Genomic DNA, 21,419 nt, shown 5'->3' on the forward strand with positions numbered 1-21,419 from the left:
AACATTTGGGAAAGTCTCAGGAGACCTTGTAAATCAAACAAAAACGGAGATCATGACATGGATTACTTCCTTTCAAAGTAACAGCATAAAAAAAGAAATCAGATATCTAGGAATCCTAGTGAATAACGATATAGGGAAGATTCCACAGCGCAATCTGAACAAGGTAGCCGGAGATGTAAGAAAATTGCTTGAGGCTTGGGCCTCTTTACCATTAAGTTTGATAGGGAGGTCAAATATAGTCAAGATGACCATCTTACCAAAGTTTACTTTCCTATTTAACGCAATACCATTAGAGTTTGGAAAAACGGAGCTAGCACGAGCACAGAGAGACATCACAAGCTTCATATGGGCCGCAAAAAGCACGAGGATTGCTTGGAAAAAAATCAGGAGGGGGAAGAAAGATGGAGGGCTAGCCAGCCCAGACCTGGTGGAGTACTGCAGAGCTTTCCAATTCAAGAATATCAGAGTACTACTAAAAAGCCATGACTATTACCCAACCTACTTACAAGCAATCACAAAATCAGATGATCATGTACTGTTTAAATTTGGACACCCTAAGTACTTCAAAAAATAAAACTTAAGACACTAAGGGATGCAGCAAAGTTGTGGGCACAAATAAGAGGTATTTTGAAAATATCGTACTACAGCAAAAGGGCCCCCATCTGGGACTCGCCTGGAACCCCAGATTGCTTCAAAGACATACTTGCACTTCCAATAAAGAGAGCCAACGTAAAGTATTGGGGGCAAATACTAAACGGACCCAATCTGAAAACATGGTCAGAGCTTCAAGAGTTGACAAACCATACACTATCCAAATTCAAATTCTATCAAATTTCAAGTTGGTCCAAGACTTTACCCGGTGTAAACAAAGGTATTGACAAAGTAGAAAACGATATGGTTAAAATAATACGAATACCAAAAGAAGTAGCGAAATGGTACTGGGCTCTGATAACGGCCAACGACATAAATCTCAACATAGAAACACAAATATGGGGGAAAGACATTAACAGCAGATCTTGATCTAATCTGGGAAAAATCTGTGGCAAAGTGTTGGTCAACTCTGAAATCCGCTGCCTTGAAAAGGAACCATCTGTACACAATTCACCGGGCATACTGGACACCAAGAAAGCTCTCCAAATTTAAAAACGCAGGAATAAAGAAATGCCCAAAATGTGGAGAGGAAAGAGCAGACGACATCCACATGTTCAAAACCTGCCCCCGACTGAAAGAATTTTGGGATCAAGTTGGTAAGACCCTGAGCACTATCCTGTCCAAGCAACTAACTGTAAGTACAATTCTTACCCTTTTTGGGATTGTAGACCCACGAAATGGAGGGGGGCTCACCAAAGGGCAAGAAAATCTCCTCTTTGTATTAATAGTTCTTGCAAGGAGGGAAATTTGTATTAAATGGATAGGATCTTCTAGCCCAACCCATGCAGATTGGTTGAACTCGGCCATAAGAATTAACAAACTAGACAGAATAGGAAATGCAAGTAAGAGATTTAGATTCTGGGAAAGTTTTGAAAGTTTCTTAAACCCCAAATAAGATCTAAATGTAAGTCCTATGATTAATGTGATACTTCTTCTGGTGGACAAGTATGATACTTGTCGAGTAGTCAAGATGACTAGCTCCCCCCGATCCAAATCAGAAGTAATGGTATGTAACGGGTAAAGGAAACTCCTCAAAAAACAACCAACAGGAGGAAGATAAATACTCCCCAGACAAGAGAGACCGAGGGGCAGTGTCGGAAAAGAACCAGAGGCAGACACCTGATACTCCGTACTCATACAGATATCGCAAGATGAGGACAAAAAAAAAAAAAAATCATAGAATCAACACCTTGTTTCACTATTCAGACCTGCTGTACCTCAGTGTAGTACACCAACTACAGTCAACCAAGGCCTTTAATCATGTGCAGCAGTTAACTACGGAAGCACGAAGTCTGATGCACCTCAACAGAAGGACCTCTGTGAAATTGAACCTGTACATAATATCTGAAAGAGACACGTTAGTGATAGATTCCTTACCTTAGAATATCCCCAGGCGTCAGACTGGATCCGGAAATTTTTGCGTAGCAATACCCCTGCGCGCTGGTAGGCGTCGTCTGCGGCTCCGCGTCCGTCGTCGGCGTCGTGAGCGCCGGGATGACGTCATCGGAGTATATAGACGGCGCCCATGCGCGCTGACGTCAGTTCTTTTTTCCGCGCCAGCTAGCGCAGATCCGGAAGAAGCTCTACCCCCAGTCACTTTTTGACTGAAAACTTTTTTGATCTTTTTGATCCTCTAGTCAGTCGATTCTCGACTATCGGTGCCAGGGATGCCCGGGTTCAAGCCTTGCTCGAAGTGCGGCCGACTCATGTCGGTCACGGACCCCCATCGCCGGTGCCTGAAGTGCTTAGGCCTCGACCACGACGATCGAACCTGCTCCGACTGCCGGGCCCTGACGTCGAAGGCTAGGCGGGAGCGGTCCCGCAAGCGTCTCGAGTTGAGGCAGTCGGCCCCGCGCCGCTCCAGGTCCCGGTCCCGGTCCCACGGGAGGTCGAGGGACAGGTCGCGAGGTCGGAGTCATCGACGTTCCGGGAGTGGACACCGATCGTCTGGTTCCAAGTCCTCAGGTAAGAGGCATGAGAGGTCGGAGCGACACCATCGGTCCTCCGACCCGCCCCGTCGCTCGCTCGATGCGACCGGGGATTCGGGCGACACCGCCCACGCGGCTCCGCGGGAGTCGCAAGCGTCGCCGCCTGCCCCACACCTTCGGGTCCCTGGGCACGGCGCGTCGCAGGAGGAGGTCGAGAGGTACCTCATGGCCATGAGGGCCCTCCCTCCTCAGTCGGTTCCCGTGGCGCCTTCGGGCCGATCGGCTCTGTCTGGAGGTCCTTCCGGGTTGGGCGCTTCGGCCCCGACGACGTCGGGTGCTTCGGCCCCGGCGCCGCTGGCGACTTCGGTCCCGGCGCCGCGCGACCTCGCTGGATCCGGCTCCGGATCCGGGACCTCGCCGGTCGACCCTACGACCTCGCCGGCGACGTCCCTTCAGGTGTCGTCCCCGGCAGCCGACGTGGTTGCCGACCCCAATGCTTCCTACGGTCCTGCTCAGGTGTCGGAGGGGCGCCGCTGGGCGCCGATTCCGTCGGCCTTCGGAGAGTTCTATCTCCACGAGGAGGCCCTGGCTGTTAATCCTGGTCTCCAGGAGCCGGGTGACGAGGAGCAGTGGGAGGGGTCCGAGGACCCTCTGGCACGTGATTGCCAGTCTCATCAGGACTGGACATATGAGCTTGGGGAGGCCAGTGGTATTGACACCTCGCCAGACACTGGATTTACGTCGCCCCCGACTGTGGCTTCGGAGGCGGGTTCTGCTTACAGTGTAGTGTTGACGAAGGCAGCTAAGGCCCTAAACCTTGAGCTCCCCGTCGCGGCCGTGAGGACTAATCTCCTCACTGAGGTACTCAAACAGCAGTCCGGCTCCGCGGAGCCCCTTCTGCCGTTCAATGAGGCCTTGTGTGACGTTCTGCTGGGCACTTGGTCCAAGCCCGCCACAGGTCCCCCTGTGGATAGGAACGTGGCCAGACGCTACCGCCCGGCACCGGGCGACCCTTGCTTTTTGTCCACCCACCCCACCCCCGAGAGCCTGGTCATCCAGGCCTCCAACTCCCAGACCGCATTCCCGTCGGCCCCGCCCGACAGGGAATCCAAGAGATATGAGCAGTTCGGGAAGAAGGTCTTCTCGTCTGTGAGCCTAGGGCTCCGGTCAGTGAACACCAACTGTCTCTTGGGCCGCTACACCCACACTCTGTGGGACACGGTTGCGGAGGTGCTGCCACAATGCCCTGAGGAGGTCAGGGCTAAACTCAGCCAAACCCTTGCGGACGGCCGAGATGCGGCACGCTTTTCCATCCGGTGTGGGCTGGATACCACGGACTCACTGGGCAGGGCGATGGCAACGACGGTGGCGGTTCGACGCCACGCCTGGTTGAGGTCCGCCAATTTCTCGGCCGATGTCCAGGCCACTCTCCTGGACATGCCGTTTGATGGCCGTCGCCTCTTCGGCGACAAGGCAGACCATGCGCTGGAACGTTTTAAGGACTCCAGGGCCACGGCCAAGTCCTTGGGCCTTGCGGCCCCACGCCAGCAATCGGGTGCCTTTCGCTCCTTTCGTGGCCACGGAAGGGGCGCCCCACCACGGACCGTCAGCCACGCGCCGCAGAATGTTCAGCAACGCGGTGGCGGCCGTGGGAACCGCCGTGGCGGTGGTCGGGGCCAGCGGCGAGGCCAGTCCACACCTCCCTCAGCAGCCCCCGCCTCAAAACCTTCCTAGTCCGAGTTTTCAGGCCCATGTGACGCCTGTGGGAGGCAGGGTTCGCCGTCACCTCTCCCACTGGCATACAGTCACTTCGGACAGGTGGGTGCTGCAAATTGTCCGAAGGGGTTTCTCCCTCCCCTTCGAGTCTTCCCCTCCATCCATGCCACCTCAATACCACCGTGTGTCGGGGGATCACTTGCAACTTCTGCAAGAGGAGGTTTCGGCCCTCTTGGCCAAGAGGGCCATCGAGCGCGTTCCTGGGCCAGAAGTAGGACGTGGCTGTTATTCCCACTACTTTCTGGTACCCAAGAAGGGCAAAGGGGGCCTACGCCCTATCTTGGATCTGCGGAACGTCAACGGCTTCCTCCGGACGGAGAAGTTCAAGATGCTCACTTTGGCTCAGGTCCTGGCTGCCCTGGACCCAGGAGACTGGATGGTAGCGTTGGACTTGCAGGACGCCTATTTCCACATCCCCGTCCTGCCGGCCCACCGGCGTTACCTGCGGTTCACGGTAGGCCAAGAGCACTTTCAGTTTACCGTGCTCCCCTTCGGCCTTACCAGCGCCCCACGGGTGTTCACGAAGGTGATGGCGGTGGTCGCAGCCCATCTGCGCAGGCAAGGGGTATCAGTCTTCCCCTACCTCGACGACTGGTTGTTGAAGGCGGGCTCGCCCCAGACAGTCGTCAGCCACCTCCAGACTACGGTCGACCTCCTGCACTTGCTGGGGTTCTCCATCAATGTGCCGAAGTCACACCTGTGTCCCTCTCAGAAGCTCCTCTTCATCGGAGCGGTTCTCGACTCGGCGCAGTTTCGGGTTTACCCACCCGAGCAGCGGGTTCGGGATATTCAGGCTCTGATTCCTATCTTCGGGCCGTTATCCCGGGTCTCGGTCAGGTTGACGCTGCGGCTTCTGGGACTGATGGCCTCCTGCATCCTTCTGGTGCGTCACGCCAGGTGGCGGATGCGGGCTCTGCAGTGGGACCTGAAGTTTCAGTGGGCCCAGCATCAGGGCAACCTGTCCGATCATGTCCTGATCTCGGAGGGCACTGCGAAGCAACTGCAGTGGTGGCTCACGGACCGCGACTGGGTCAGTGGCAGACCCCTCTCTCTACCCCAGCCGGAGCACGTAGTTGTGACGGACGCGTCCCTCCAGGGCTGGGGAGGCCACATGGGAGAGGCGGAGATCAGAGGCCTCTGGTCTCCGGCGGAGTCCCGGCTCCACATCAACCTTCTGGAGCTGCGGGCGATTCGTCTTGCACTGAAGGCATTCCTCCCCTCTGTCAGGGGGAGCGTGGTGCAAGTGTTCACCGACAACACCACCGCCATGTGGTACTGCAACAAACAGGGCGGTGTGGGGTCGTGGACCCTTTGCCAGGAGGCTCTGCGCCTCTGGCAGTGGCTGGAACATCAGGGCGTGACTCTGGTGGTTCAACACCTGGCAGGTTCTCTGAATGCCAGGGCGGACGAACTCAGCCGCCGGTGCATGATGGATCATGAATGGCGTCTGAACTCGGACGTGGCGCAAGGTCTCTTTCGACAGTGGGGAGAGCCTTGGTTAGATCTATTCGCCACAGAAGAGAACGCGCAATGTCAGCAGTTCTGCGCGTTGGAGCTTCCAAGGCGGCACTCGCTCGGAGACGCTTTTCGTCGCGAGTGGAGCTGCGGCCTGTTGTACGCCTTTCCGCCTATACCACTTCTGCCCAGAGTGCTGAAGAAGATCAGGCGCGACCGGGCCCGAGTTATCCTTGTGGCTCCGGACTGGGCTCGAAGATACTGGTATCCCGAGCTACTCAGCATGTCAGTCGCTCCCCCGATTCGTCTGCCTCTTCGGGAGGACCTTCTGTCGCAGCAGCAGGGGACGGTCCTGCACCCGAACCTGTCCAGTCTCCACCTACAAGCTTGGAGATTGAGCGGCGGCAGTTGAGGCCATTTGACTTGCCTCCCGAAGTCTGTGACATCATTCTGGCAGCCAGGCGTCCCTCCACAAAGTCGGTATACGCCTGCCGGTGGAATAGATTTGTGGCATGGTGCGCAGCAAAGGCTGTGGATCCCCTCTCTGCACCCCTTTCGGAAGTGCTGCTCTTTCTTCTTTCCCTTGCCCAGCAGGGCTCTGCTCTGGGCACTCTTAAAGGGTACCTTTCTGCTCTTTCAGCCTTCTTGAGGCTACCAGATCAGCCTTCTTTGTTCAAGTCCCCTATAGTGAGTAGATTTCTGAAGGGCATCACGCACATGTTCCCTCCTGTTCCCTTCGTGATGCCCCAGTGGGACTTGAATCTTGTTCTCACCTATCTGATGTGTGCTCCCTTTGAGCCCCTTCATAACTGTCCTCTTCGTCTCCTTACGCTGAAGACGGCCTTCCTGGTTGCCATCACCTCTGCCAGGAGGGTGAGTGAGCTCCAGGCTCTTTCTTCTTCTCCGCCTTTCCTATCTGTTCATCCTGATAAGGTGGTGTTGCGTACACGACCTTCCTTTCTGCCCAAGGTTGTCACGGCCTTCCACATCGGGCAGTCCATCACCTTGCCCACCTTCTTTCCGCCTCCGCATCCCTCGAAAGAGGAGGAGAGGCTCCACCGTCTGGATCCAAAACGTGCGCTCTCCTACTACCTAGACCGCACTCGCCAATTCCGGGTGGATGACCAACTCTTCGTTGGTTACGTGGGCGCGAAGAAGGGAAAGGCTGTACACAAGAGGACCATCTCCAGGTGGATCATCTTGTGCATCCAAGCATGCTACTCCATGGCGAGGAAGGAGCCCCCGGCTGGATTGCGGGCTCACTCCACTCGGGCCACGGCAACGACAACTGCCCTGGGCCGCGGTGTCCCCCTGCAGGACATCTGTCAGGCAGCCACGTGGGCCTCGCTGCACACGTTTGCAAGACACTACTGCCTGGACAGTCAAGTCCGGAGGGATGGCTTCTTTGGCCGTTCCGTCCTCCAGGACTTTCTGGTGTGATATTGGTTCGCAGACCCACCACCGGGGTTGGTATTGCTGGGGTATCTATTCTAAGGTAAGGAATCTATCACTAACGTGTCTCTTTCAGATGCACAAGTTACTACTTGTGTAACGATATATCTGTAAGAGACATTAGTTAGTGATAGATTCCTTACCGCCCTCCCATCCTCCCCGTTCTGCGAACCGATATTTAGGGTTAAGGTCATCCCCTTTCAGGGCCCTAGTTTCAATGGCATCAGTGTTAGTTCTATCATGGCTCTGCGTATCTGGCGCGGAAAAGCTGTGTTATCAGAACTGACGTCAGCGCGCATGGGCGCCGTCTATATACTCCGATGACGTCATCCCGGCTCTCACGACGCCGACGACGGACGCGGAGCCGCAGACGACGCCTACCAGCGCGCAGGGGTATTGCTACGCAAAAATTTCCGGATCCAGTCTGACGCCTGGGGATATTCTAAGGTAAGGAATCTATCACTAACTAATGTCTCTTACAGATATATCGTTACACAAGTAGTAACTTGTGCATCGAGCATTGTCCATTGTGGGATCAAGACACCGTTCACTGTTAGGACCTAGACTTGGTTGCACCTGGTTGAAAGGAGTACATTCATCTCCACTCTCAGATGCAGTTCTAACATCATCCCTTGTGAGATAAAAACACTGTTCCACTGTTGGGACATAGAGTTGGTTGCACCTGATCAAGGGGGTACACAGAAATCATCACAGTCTTTAACTTCTGACATTCTCAATCATAGAATCAAGACCCTGTTTAACTGTTCAGATCTGCTGTACTGCGGTGTAGTCCAGAGACTGCAGCCACCAAGCCCAAGAATACTGTACAGCAGTTAACTACGGTAGCACAGAGTGATGCACCTCAACACATGTAATTCTGTGAAAAAGAAGCAGCAGGTAATATCGGACATCGTTCATTGTGGAATCAAGACACCATTCCAATGTTTAGACCTAGAGTTGGTTGCAACTCGTCAAAGGGAGTATCTTCATCTCCACTCTCAGATGCAGTTCTCACATCATCCATTGTTTTTGGTCAAGACGCCCTTCCACTGTTGGTACCTAGGGTTAATTGCACCTGGTCAAAGGCAGTACACAGAAATTTCTCACAGATTTTAACTTCTGACATCCTCAATCATAGAATCAAAATCCTAGTTCACTGTTTGAACCTGCTGTACTGCATTGCAATTTCAACTTCATGCATAGCAGTGGCAGCTTCATTTTCCAGTATTGGTCGTCTAAGAGGACCGTGACTACATGGACCACTAGTTTCACTGTCCTGAGAACTTTCATTACTAATTTCAGCTGTAATAGTCTTTTCCTGTTCAAGTTCATCATTCAACATTTTTAAATATATAGCAAAAATTGTACATGCAACGCTACCTTTACATGTATTACAACAATCTTCGTAACAGTCAAAGTCTCCAAGTAATTCACTTTCACTACACCATAGCAAACAGTTGCAGAAGTGCTAAATAGTACAATTCTTGCTTATCTAAAGTTTCACAACTATTTTATTTGTGGTTTATGATATTACTCTTTGCATGTTTTACTAAACAACCATGACATCGAGGTACTGCATATTTTCCTTTTACATTCTGTTTAACATTTCTTTTTAAGCTGTAATGTTGACGTACTTCATACAGACATAGCTGTTCCAGAGCTTGACTCCTTTTCGGTTAGTAGGTGTCCAACATATTAGTTTTAAGATTGCCTGTACTGTCTGTTTCATTTACTGCTAATTCTTCAATTTCTTCAAATGATTTCAACACTATTTGGTTTGCAGGCAAGATCTAAACTTACCCAAATGATTCCTCGTGACTTTGAATTTAAACTTGAAGAGCACAAGCGGTCTGAACATTCATACAATCCAATTTCTCGGTGGGAAAGCATTTTCAATGTAAAGCTGTACAATTCTTTACTAAGGCTTTTCTCTTGTGCAATTTCTTCCCACATTTCTTTCATCTCTATTTTGTCTGATTTTGTTATGTAACATGTAACATAAAATGCAACAGCAATTGAGTTATCTGCAACATACTGAATGTCCATGTTCGCATTCCACATTTTTAAAATGACGGGATTGTAATCATTGATATACTTGGACACTTCTGTTCTTTTTAAGTTGTAGTTATTCTTTGGGGATTTTCGAGTTATTGTGTGCATTACAAAAGAAAAAAAAAAGAATTTACTCTTCCTTTACAAATGACTGGACAGGAAAAACCAAACCGACATCTGGTGCAAAATTTTCCTTTAGACTTGTATTTTCTTCTGCAATATTTTCAACAACCGTGACTTTGGAAACGTAAAACTTGCTAGCTCAAGTTCTATCCCCTTCTTCTCTTGGTATCGCACATGTCACATACTATTCAATGAAAGACCATACTGTTTCATCAGAATCATTTCCAAATTTAGGTTCATCCTTGATCCATAGTAGCATATGCATATGAGGTGCACATCTTGCTTGATACTCCTTTCTCCAAAAGAAATCGGTAACCTCTCCAAAGGTGGATTCTTTCTATTGCAGATAAGACATTGTAACTTGAAACCTATCATTGAAATATCTGCACACATTTACAGGATCCATTAAAAACAGTTCACCACGGGTCTTTATTTCAACATTATTTATATTGGAATTTGCTTCTCTTAGAAACTCAAGCAAATCTTCCCATGCATACTCTGCACAGCTAAGTGTTACAAACCATGTTGGTGTACCTAAGTTCCGTAACATACACTTGAGTTCTTCATGACGACAATACCAATACTCATTTGTTCCACTTTGATATGCCATTAAATTGTCCTTCTAAATTTCCAACTGTTTCTTGAACTTTCTTCACAAATTCTTTGAACTTTAGATTTAAGTATGTGGTTCACTGCATATGACAGAGAAGACAGATCACTTTCAAACAAAAGGTGAGATATGTATGAAATGCACTGTCGAAATCTAGGATCTTCAGAATATAATCTGAAATTTCAAGTGGTCGAATTGAGAAAGTGGACAAGTCAAGGACTGAAGATATTTATGAACATTACACAATATATCCTTTGCATTCAAAAGAAATACGAAGCAGCATTGAGTTATTTGAAATTCAAAAAGCACAGGGAACTCCAATGAGTATGGGAGAAAAGCTTGGAAGGTCATTTTTTTCGACAGCTGTTTCCTACAGGAGAAGGTGAACAGTATAATGATCGACCTGTACAGATTGCAGCTTCAGAATATCGGTCAACAATATTCTTATTCTAAACGTATTACCTGTTCACCCACATTTACAGTTTTGTAATAAATATTGTTATCTATAAGATATAAGGTAGCCTTTTCAACTTTAACACCCACAAATTCTTGCCATATTTTCTGACTTTTTGTTACTACACCATTTACTAGAATGACTACTGCCTAATTTTCTTCTTTCACTCCAGCGATAGTTTCAATATTTTACTTAAAATCCAAAGGTAAGTACACCACTCTTCCTTCAAACCACTTTGCAAGTCTGTTGGTGGCAGTGTACCTGTTTTAGGCTCAATCCGAATTATAGTTTGAAAACAAAGAAGAAATTGAATTAGAACAGACTCATGTGTATTCAATTCTTCCAGTTCCTCTGGAATAGCTACTAATTCTAAGTTATGTACTGTTCTCTTCTAATTTGTTGTAACAATATTTACATATACGTTGATCACTACCTAACTCAAATTGACCTTCCACCAACAAGTAAATTGCAAATTCTACCCACATTGTTCTCCTTTTCACTTTTCAAATACAAACCAACATTCCTACTTTGACTTTTATAATAAGTACTTCGACAACAAACACAAACATAGTTTCGTATTTCAGAGCACACTCCATTAAACTTACCAATTTCTTCTTCAAACTGATCCGTGCTAATCACTTTCCCATCTCCTCCAGCATCTGTAATTGTCAAACTTTCACTTTCTATGAACTGCTCCTCTGAACCAAAATATTGCATTTCAATATCATCACACTTTTTTTGAACAACTAATAAAGAAGCATATAAAACACTTGTACTCAGTTCACTTAAAAACTATGCAGGACTTTTTACATAGTACACTTTACTCACAAACTTCCGCGTTTCTGAATGACGTACTGCTAACATCCTCAACTAATGAAAAACACTTTTACAAACTTTTCTTGAAAGACAAGCCAGAGAATGCCCATACCTCAGTATATTTTCTTACATGACATTGATCTAGTCCTTTCAACGACTTAACCTTCTGTTTAATACTTTCTCTTCAAAATCACAATGAATAACTTCTGTTTTAAATTAAAAGCACTATCCACTATGCTTTCAATACTCTGCTCTCTTTGAATTGAAATAATTTACTTTTATATTTGCAGCATGTTTTCATTAAATTCTATGTCAGGACCGGAGGCTTCAGATTATGCTTTTCTCTCTTCGCTGTTTATTAACACAACATCGCACAGCAGCCAGAAAAGCGTCAAAACGTGAAAATTTTTTAGTATTCCCAACACAGGAATATCAGAAAAACATTGTAATAACATCGTTTAATAACTACAAGTCCCATGAGATCAACATTAGGCAGTCCTTCTTTAGTGTCCATAAATCCCAATATAAGGTGTCCAACCAACGAACTCCTCCTCTTTCTTCGCTGCTTCGCAGCCAGTTAAGTGCTATTCTCCCTCTCTTGCACATTTGTGTTTGTTGAGGTTTTTGGTGTTTCTCTTATTCTATTTGCATTGACTGTTGCTTTGGGGGGTCTGTGGGGTTTTTTCCCTTCCAGAGCCCCTTCCATCGCGGGGACGCCTTCGCCCCTTACGCGATGTCCCCGTGCATTCCGCGGTGTTGAGTTCGCCGCTAGAGGGCGCCGTTGCGTCGCGCCTGCCAGCGCGCAGCTTTCGTCTCACTGCTTGGAGCCGCGCTGGGGAGTCGACATCGCAGGTGCCCTGCTGCCGCCTAACCCTGACGCCCTCTTGGGTTGTACTGCCCTGTGTTTGAACGCCCTGGTGGGGTCTGTACTAGTGGTTGTGACCACGTTGCCGCCTGCGGGCGATTTTCAGCACCTTTTTCTACATCAGCTTCCGCTGGGGTGTTCCCCGCTCGAGCGCGCTGGGAGGCGGTGTGACCCGGTCTCTGGAGAGAGGGTCGGCGCGCTGTGAAGGCCGGTGCTGCCTTTTGATTGCCCGGTTCCGCCGGCCTACAACCTTTGCTAACCTTCGGTTGGCCCACACGTGGCTGTCTGTGTACGCCATCGGAACCCTCAGTTTCCAATTCCTTCTCTACTGCGTGGTGGACGCCATGTCTGAGGGGTACTACGTCGAGGAGGAGGAGTCTCACCAGTACCTCCAAGACGACGAGTTCTATGCGGCTGTGGACCAGTCGATTTACCGGTGCGTGCAGGAAATCGTTGGGCCTATGGAGGACAGAATTTCAGCTCGCATTGTCGTGGAATGTGCCAAGTTGGCACCGGCTCTAGGGGGGTTTCCCGCCAATGACCCTAGCCAGCCTCCGGCGGCCAAGAAGCCACGTGGGGACGCGGGTCCCAGTGGTTCACGAGGTGTGGACAAGGACGCCTTCGAGCGCCTACGCGACGCTTTCCTGGCTAAAGCGTCCGGGTCGGCCTCCGAGGCGCCTCCGCCTCAGACCCCTTCAACGCCGGCGGACGTTGTCCCGGCCTCCCCGGGGGGGGTTTCCCCCACGGATATGGACAACGACGACGACGACGACTCCGTGCGGTCATGGCGACCGGCGTCCAATTCGACAGAGTTGCCCAAAGACACTTCAGGCATGCTGGCCCCGGACGAGATCATGCACCCGTGGTCGGCCGCTTGGGCGCCTGGTGACAAGGTGGCGCAGTTTGTAGCGGGCCGCCTCCGCAAGCCCTTGGAGAAGGAGGCGCGCAGCTGTTTGAGGGGCGAATGTCCCCGCCCGACTTTGGATGGGAAGGTGGCCATGACGCCGGAGCTCGATGGGAAAATGGCCACCTTCATGGCGAAGTTCGTCAAGGACCCCCGGAAGGGGATCGACCGCTCCTGGCGATCCTGCCAGGACAAGCTCTTGGACACCATTGGCCCCCTCACCAAGATTCTCGATATGGCCGAGGAAGCCAAGGTGTCGGGCAGCGCCATTTGCCCGGAAGTACTGTCCAACTGGGCGCAGCGGGCTGTTATCTTCCTGGGGAATGCCAACTGTGCCCTTTCGACCGAACGGCGTCGGTCGCTGCTGATAAAATTGGATCCTAAGTTGGGCGACTTGGCTTCGTCGGAAGCTGGCGCTGTTGCCCAAGGAGGGCTCTTTGGCGAGCCATTCATAAAAGAACTGGGGAAGTTTGTTTCCACCTTCACCTCCCTGGACAAGGCCCAGTCAACCATCAAGCGGGTTTTCCACCAGCGTTTTTCCCGGGGGGCTGGTCGTGGTAGGGGCCTCACGACCGGCCGTGGTGGTCAGCAACAGCCCGGAAAAGGGCATGGCTCCGGCAGGGGAGGCTACAACTCCTCCACGAATTACAACAACTTTTACCCCACCAGAGGTCTGCGTTTCAGAGGACGCGGAAACTTCCGGAACGACTCCGGCAGCAACAATTCACACAGTGAGTGTTATCCCTGCGGATCAGGTTGTTCTTGGGGGGAGGTTGGCGCGTTTCCCCCAGGCGTGGGAGGCTATTACAGCGGACGCATGGGTCCTTCAGACCGTGCGGGGGTTCCGCATAGAGTTTTACGACCAGCCGTGCCAGGTAGCGCCTCCTCGGCCCATAACGTTTTCTCAATCGGACGCGCCCTTGATCGACGAAGAAGTCTCGGCGCTGCTGCGCAAAAGGGGCTATTTGTCGAACAACGCGCCACCCCCGGGGTTTCCTGAGCAATATTTTCCTTGTGGAAAAGGTGGACGGGGGCAGACAACCAGTCATCAACTTAAAGGAGTTCAATGTCTCGGTGGTGTACAACCACTTCAAGATGGAGGGCATCCATCTTTTGAGGGACGTTTTGCTCCCGAACGACTGGATGGTCCGTCTGGACCTCAAGGATGCGTATCTGGTGGTTCCGATTTACCCTCCGCATCGTCGTTTCCTTCAGTTTTGCTGGAAGGATATGGTGTTCGAGTTCAAGGCCCTTCCATTCGGTCTTTCCTCGGCCCCTTGGTGCTTTACAAAAATTCTGCACCCGGCCATCGAAACCCTGCGGAGTCACGGGATTCGGCTGATCGTCTATCTGGACGACATCTTGCTGTTGGGCCAGGACCCGGGCAAGTTGACCGCTCATCTGTCTCAGACAGTCTCCCTGTTACAAGGTCTGGGGTTTATTGTCAACAGGGAGAAGTCGGTTTTCACACCCGCCCAGCAAATGGTGTTCCTGGGCTTTGTGGTGGACTCGGTGAAATCGACACTCAGTTTGCCGTCCAGGAAGATGGCCAAAATCAAGCATGTGCTTCGGCAAACTATCTCCAAATCGCACACCTCCCTCCGGCAGGTGGCCAGGGTAGTAGGCCTTCTCTCATCGTCCATTCAGGCGATATTCCCGGGCCCTCTTCACTATCGGGCTCTTCAGCGACTGAAAGCGCATCATTTGCGCAGAGGGCTCTCTTACGACCGCTTGATTCCCCTGTCGGTGGAGGTCAAAGAGGAAATGTCTTGGTGGCTCGCCCACATGGAAGCGTGGAACGGCCGTGCGATTTTCGGGTCCGTTCCGGACTTGGTGATCGAGTCCGACGCCAGCAGGTCTGGCTGGGGCGCCCGCTGCGGGGATTTCTCCACAGGCGGCGCTTGGTCATCCGACGAACAGCGACTTCACATCAACTGCTTGGAACTTCTAGCAGGTTCGTTCGCCGTCCGTTGCTGGACGAGGGACTCAGTGAAGTCATGCGTCCTTCTACGGATGGACAACGTCTCAGCGGTTCGGTATGTGAACCATTTAGGGGGTCCGCGATCAAGAGCCCTTGCGGACCTGGCGAAAGACTTTTGGGATTATTGTCTCGCCCATCAAGTCTCGGTTACGGCGGAATACCTGCCGGGTCGGGCCAATCAGGTGGCGGATTGGCACTCGAGATATCTCCGAGACTCCAGCCTGTGGAAGCTGGATGTTCAAGTGTTCCGCTGGCTGGCGGCATGCTGGGGACCGTTTTCCATAGACCTGTTTGCGTCCCGTCTGGACTTCCAGCTCCCGAGGTTCTTCAGCTGGAGACCGGACCCCTTGGCGAAGGAGACGGATGCGTTCCTCCAGGACTGGAGTCTGGAACGGCCGTATGCCTTCCCGCCTTTCTCCATGATAGTGCGGGCCGCGGCCCAGATTCGCCGTCAGATGGCGGACGTCGTGATGGTGACGCCCGTGTGGAGTTCGCAAGTATGGTTTCCAGTTCTTCTGGAACTTTCCTGGGATTCTCCAATCCTACTCCCCCGGCTTCCTCGTCTTCTCCTCAATCCAGACGGGGTCCCTCACCATCTCCTCCAGGGTTCTCTCCGCCTCATGGCATGGAGGCTTTCAGGCGACGTTGGTCGCTCCCTGGCCTTTCGAACTCAGCTCAGCACTTTTTGTCCAAGGCCTGGGCAGGCAGCACTGCCAAGAGGTATAGATCGGCTTGGACCAGGTGGGTTCGTTGGTGTCTTCGACGGGATTTGGATCCCATGGTCGCAGGCCTCGTTCCTATCCTGAATTTTCTTGCAGAACTCTCTACTGCCGGCTTAGCATACCGGACGATTAATACGATTCGTTCTGCCATATCGGCGGCTCATGTGCAGCTGGATGGAGTGGCGGTCGGGGAGCACCCCCTGGTGTGCCGACTCCTTAGGGGAGTGCGTCTGGCTTTACCGCCGGAGCCATGGTATTCAGTCCTGTGGGATGTCAACGTGGTGTTGAACCTTTTTCTTTCCTGGCAGCCTAACAAGTATCTTTCCTTAAAAGAACTGTCAGCTAAACTGGCGATGCTCCTGTGCTTAGTGTCTTGTCGCAGGGTGTCTGATGTGCGTGCCCTGGATGTCACGGCGAGAGCGTTCTCCCCGGATGGGGTGACCTTTACCGTGGGCCGACGCACGAAATCGGCTACAAGGTCTATTTCCTACCCGGCATTTGCAGATGCCCCTAAGTTGTGTGTGGTACAGTGTTTGAAAACCTACGAGGATGTCACAACGGAACTTCGCCCTCCGGGCGAGCGGCAGTTACTGATTGCGCTGCGCAAACCGCACAAGGCTGTCTCTTCCCCCACTATAGCCCGGTGGGTGCGTTGGGTGATGCAGGAAGCTGGTATTGATACGAGGCAGTTCGGAGCTCACTCGGCAAGAGGGGCCATGGCCTCAAAAGCGTTTGCCCTTGGGGCACGATTAGAAGACCTCATGCACGCTGCGGACTGGTCTTCGGATTCCACCTTCAAAAGGTACTATTTTAAGCCAGTGGTGGATATTGCTAGTTTGGTGTGGACAAGCCTTAAACAAGCATAATCTGAAGCCTCCGGTCCTGACATAGAATCGAAATTTGCCTAGCGTAGTAACGGTAAGTTTCAATTCTATTAAGGACACGGAGGCGAGGATTATCCCACCCATACCTCCTGCGGAGATCCCGCCCGTACTGGAGTAAGTAATCCGTTTTCCGACTTGCAGTATGGTTACTGTTTTTCATGGGTTGCATGTCGATTGACTTGATGCTCTGCTTGTTGATTTGTCTTCAAGTTTAGCGGGTATGGCTTAGCTCACGCTGTTCTTTTTTCCGCCAGGGAATGATGGTGCGAAAAGAGATGCTTGAGACTTTGGCCTGACTCGCCACGAAGAAAGAGGAGGAGTTCGTTGGTTGGACGCCTTATATTGGGATTTATGGACACTAAAGAAGGACTGCCTAATGTTGATCTCATGGGACTTGTAGTTATTAAACGATGTTATTACAATGTTTTTCTGATATTCATGTGTTGGGAATACTAAAAAATTCACGTTTTGATGCTTTTCTGGCTGCTGTGCGATGTTGTGTTAATAAACAGCGAAGAGAGAAAAGCATAATCCTCGCCTCCGTGTCCTTAATAGAATTGAAACTTACCGTTACTACGCTAGGCAAATTTCGATTCTGAATCACTCTAGATCGAAAATGTCTGACGAATTTCATGAAACTCCTTTTGTCCCCGAGTAACAGATACTATTTCTTTATCATGTTTCCTTTTCCTGGTATTTGAAATTGAACTCTGCTTCACCCTACTTGAAAAATTCTTCTTTTTCCTCGTGTGATCTTTTTTTCATTAAATGTTCGAAATATTTTTTTCACAAACTATCTTGTACTTATAGTAGAACAAACTGTATCTGTACTACTCGCATTTTTTTCTAAGTGAAGATTTTGCGTTTTGCTGAAATATATATTTTCTTCTTTTTTTTTTTTCCCACTTCTTAGCATTTCCGAATTTTAATCCAAACGACATAATTTTCTGAAAAACTAAAAAAAAGATTCAATTATTTTTCACATTTGTTCACTAAGTAAGTAAGTTTATTTGCACAGTTAATTAAAACCAATGCAATACAATACAAAATATGAATTGAAGTAAAACAATATAAAATCACATATGTTTTAAAACCATCATGGTGTGGACATTGCTGTTCTGTTCATCCTAATTATAAAAACGTGTTGACCTTTCATTTATCACACAAGTATTTAGACAGTAGACATAGTTTCTGTTTTCAAACAGGTTAAGATCAGATCAGTTCAAAAATCAAGTCCGGGTATTTTTTCCTCCACTGCCTTTAAAAATGTTACAAGGCTGCAGCTCAGCTGAGGGTCCTGAGATGAAAAACAGGTAAGAACTGCGCTCCTTCGTGTGCATGTCCCGTGTCAGATACAATGGCGTCTCAAAAGAAGTTTCCGCTCCTCTAGCATTTTCTCACAAGAGCATAGCAGATGAAGCATATCTTCTTGCATGGTACCGCATAACGTGCCTGCTTTCTTTTTTAGCCAGTGTGGGAGATGCTGAATGCACGGCAACAGACCTAGCCTGTACCTTAAAAAGCACATTTTGGTCTTTTTGGCGTAGCCCAGACCAAAATAGTTCTGGGGAGCTTTTGCCGAATATGAGTTCAGAATCATCCAAGCGTGCGTTCTTTTTGAGAAATCTGCTTTATCTTGGACCCACGACTGTTGTTTAATCGGCTTCTTTGCCAATTCATTAAACGTTTTGTGATCTGAGGAGGAAGCCCAGAGCTGTTCCAGCCCAGTGTTTACAAGACTTTTTGCTAAGTATTTAGCTGCTGGTGAGGTGGGAGACTGCTCTAACTCCCTCCACAGATATTCTTTCAATGTTCCTTGTGCGGATTTCCTCACTTTGTCCCATACACAGATATAGGCCCCCTGTTGTGCCAGGAGCTGTTGTTGGATGCCAAATTCCAGCCTAAACTGTGGTGGGGAGGTTCGCTTAGGAAGGCTAAAGATGATTCTATATGCGGCTATAATTGTGCTGTCGAGTATTGTTGCGTCTCTGCCTCGTAGGACCTCACTTCCATAAGTTATTGTAGGCAGCTGTTTGGCACGAATAACTTTTACCAAAGGTGTTAAAGATGGACCAGAAAGCTTGTTATTCAGTATTTTTAAAGCGATTGCCAGTGCAAGTCCTTTGCCTCTGATGCTAGACCTTTGCGCACTGAATCGACCGCCGTTATCAATCTTCACGCCTAGATATTTATATGTCGACGTGTCTTTAATGCGGGAGTTGTTCCAAAACCACGAAAAAAAATCCTTTTTCTTTTACTAATAGTCATAGTTTGGGTTTTCTCGAGGTTTACTATTAGGTCGTTTGCCTTGGAATAGCTCTGTGCGGTGTTCAAGAGGTTTTGAAGCCCTACTTTGGTGTGGCTTATTAAGACAATATCGTCCGCATATAAGCTGCATGGTAGATTAAGCCCTCCTAGTGTAGGAGCATGTGAATTGCAGTTGTTCAAAATTGGAGCCAGGTCGCCCAAATACAGATTAAACAGTGTTGGGGCCAAGACGCAGCCCTGCTTGAGGCCATTGTTGGTCTGTATCCGCCTCGACAGCAGTGAGCCGTCCCCCACCTTTATCTGTATCCAAGTCTCCGTGTGCAGGTTTATTAACGGGTCCAACAGTGGTTTTGAGATCCCCCATCCGTTTAATTTTGACCATAGGAGATTCCGGTTAATGTTGTCAAAAGCCGCTTTATAGTCTATGTAGCAGAGATTTAGGGGCAATTTTTTTGTCTCTGCCTTGTCTATTAGTATGCCCATAGTTAGTATATTGGTCGTAGTGCCCACTGATTTAACAAAGCCTGTCTGATAAACCAGTATCAGAGATTTCTTTGTGGCCCATGCCTGTAGTTCCTCCAGCAGTAGGCCTGCGAAGTATTTCGCCTCATTGTCAATTAGGGCCACTAGTCGATAGTTTTGAGGGAGAGCCCTGTCCCCTGCTTTATATATTGGGGTGATGATAGAGCCCTTCCAGGAACCTGGCAAGATGTTCGAGCTCCTGATTTCCAAAAAAGGGGTTCAAGAGCTGCTGCCCAGTAACCCACATCTTGTTTGAAGAGGATTGGCGGGATCCTGTTTGGTCCCGGAGCTCCTTCCCTTCTGCCTTTTTTGATTTGGCATTTGATGTTGTGTTGCAGTTTTGAGGGATTGATTAATTCATGACTGTCTTTAATGTTTGTGCACAATTGTGTTTGTTGTGCATTGTCAACTTTATGGTCTGTTATGATGTTGGAGTTGAATAAGTCCCGGTTGTTGGGTAGGTCTTGATTGAAGTGCTTACCAAGATAGAGTGCCCATGTTTCCTCTGTGATGTTAGATGAAATCCCCAAGTTTGCTGGACATGTTAGGGAGTTAACGGTTTTCCAAAACCTTGCCCCGTCATTCTGTTTAATGTCTGAGTGGAGTCTTGCCCACAAGTTGTCCTCCATTGTTTTGTTTGCTTTCCATTTCAGCTTTTTTAGTGAGGATTTCAGTGTCCGAAGATGGATTTGCTTTGCTTTTTCTTTGGGATCCAACTGTATTTCCCTCATTAAACGGTAAATCGAGTTTTTTGTTTCCTTAATTTTTTCTCTGTACTCTCGAGATAGGTTGTCCGTATTGCTGAGCTTTGCATATGCATTGGGCTTCGTTGCATAATTCGACATGGTGGTTGTAAATTGTTCCCATTTTATGATTTCATTTGATCCAGTGTGCTCCATAAAGTGTTGTTGTGCCCTTCCTATTAAGGTTTCGCCCATCGCTACCGAGTACTTAATTTTTTTTAAATTAACAGTATGAATAGTCTCTTTTGGGGCATGTGATCGCTCGAGTATAGGTCTCGCAATGTCCAAGGCAATTTCCTGAGGGCAGTGGTCACTGTCAGTTATTTTTTCCTATCCGGAACGAGGTTGTGTAATGAAAGAGAGGTAGTGAGATGAAGGTGTAATCTAATATGCTGTTTGCTCTTGTTGAATGATAAGTTGGGGCTGGCGGACTATCTCCCACAAACCTACCGTTTGGGGCTCTGATATTGAAGTGTTCCAATTCTTCAAGTATCTGCGTTCCCAATTTTGTTTGTTTGGCTATTTGTAGCTTCCCTTGCAACGGTAGGTCCCAAGTTGTATTTTGAGCTAAAATTACCTCTTCTTGTGGTGTACCCATGAGGTTGAGGTTGAAATCCCCTGTAAGTACAATGTTAGTTGTTGATCTTCCCGTGATACTCTCCTCCAAGAAGGTGTATAGTTCCTTTGCTGCTTTTTTTTCCCTTTAGGATGGATATTAGTGTTGATCAGAATGCAATCGGTATTGGCTTTGCCTGAACCTGGTGGTGCTAGGGCCAGCTTAACTGCAAGAGCAGCTGCCGAAGAAGGCCCATTTTCTTCTATCTTGACAAAACTAGTGGTTGCTACGTATGTTGCTAGGCCACCCTTTAGGTGCCCGTACTTAGCTGTCCTTTTGGCACCTGTGAAAAAGCGTAGGTACCCCTGGAGGTGTGGAGGTTCGGCGACCCATGTTTCCTGTAAGGCCACTATGTCGAATGATCTTATGTAAGCTATAAATTCTGGATCCAGCATTTTGGTGGCTAAACCATTGATATTCCAGGAGCATATGCACAATTGGTTTTGCATATGCTCCCATGGGTTCTGGCCGATTTGTCAATTGTTGTTTTTTATGTATCTCACAATCCATCTTTGATCTTTCAGCTCAGTTGGAGCTGCCCTGTCTGCTCCTTTCCAGCAAGTAATTTCAATATGCTCATTGCTGCCTGTTCCACAT

Source organism: Lissotriton vulgaris, chromosome 5, assembly GCF_964263255.1.
Source record: "Lissotriton vulgaris chromosome 5, aLisVul1.2, whole genome shotgun sequence".
NCBI lineage: Eukaryota > Metazoa > Chordata > Amphibia > Caudata > Salamandridae > Lissotriton > Lissotriton vulgaris.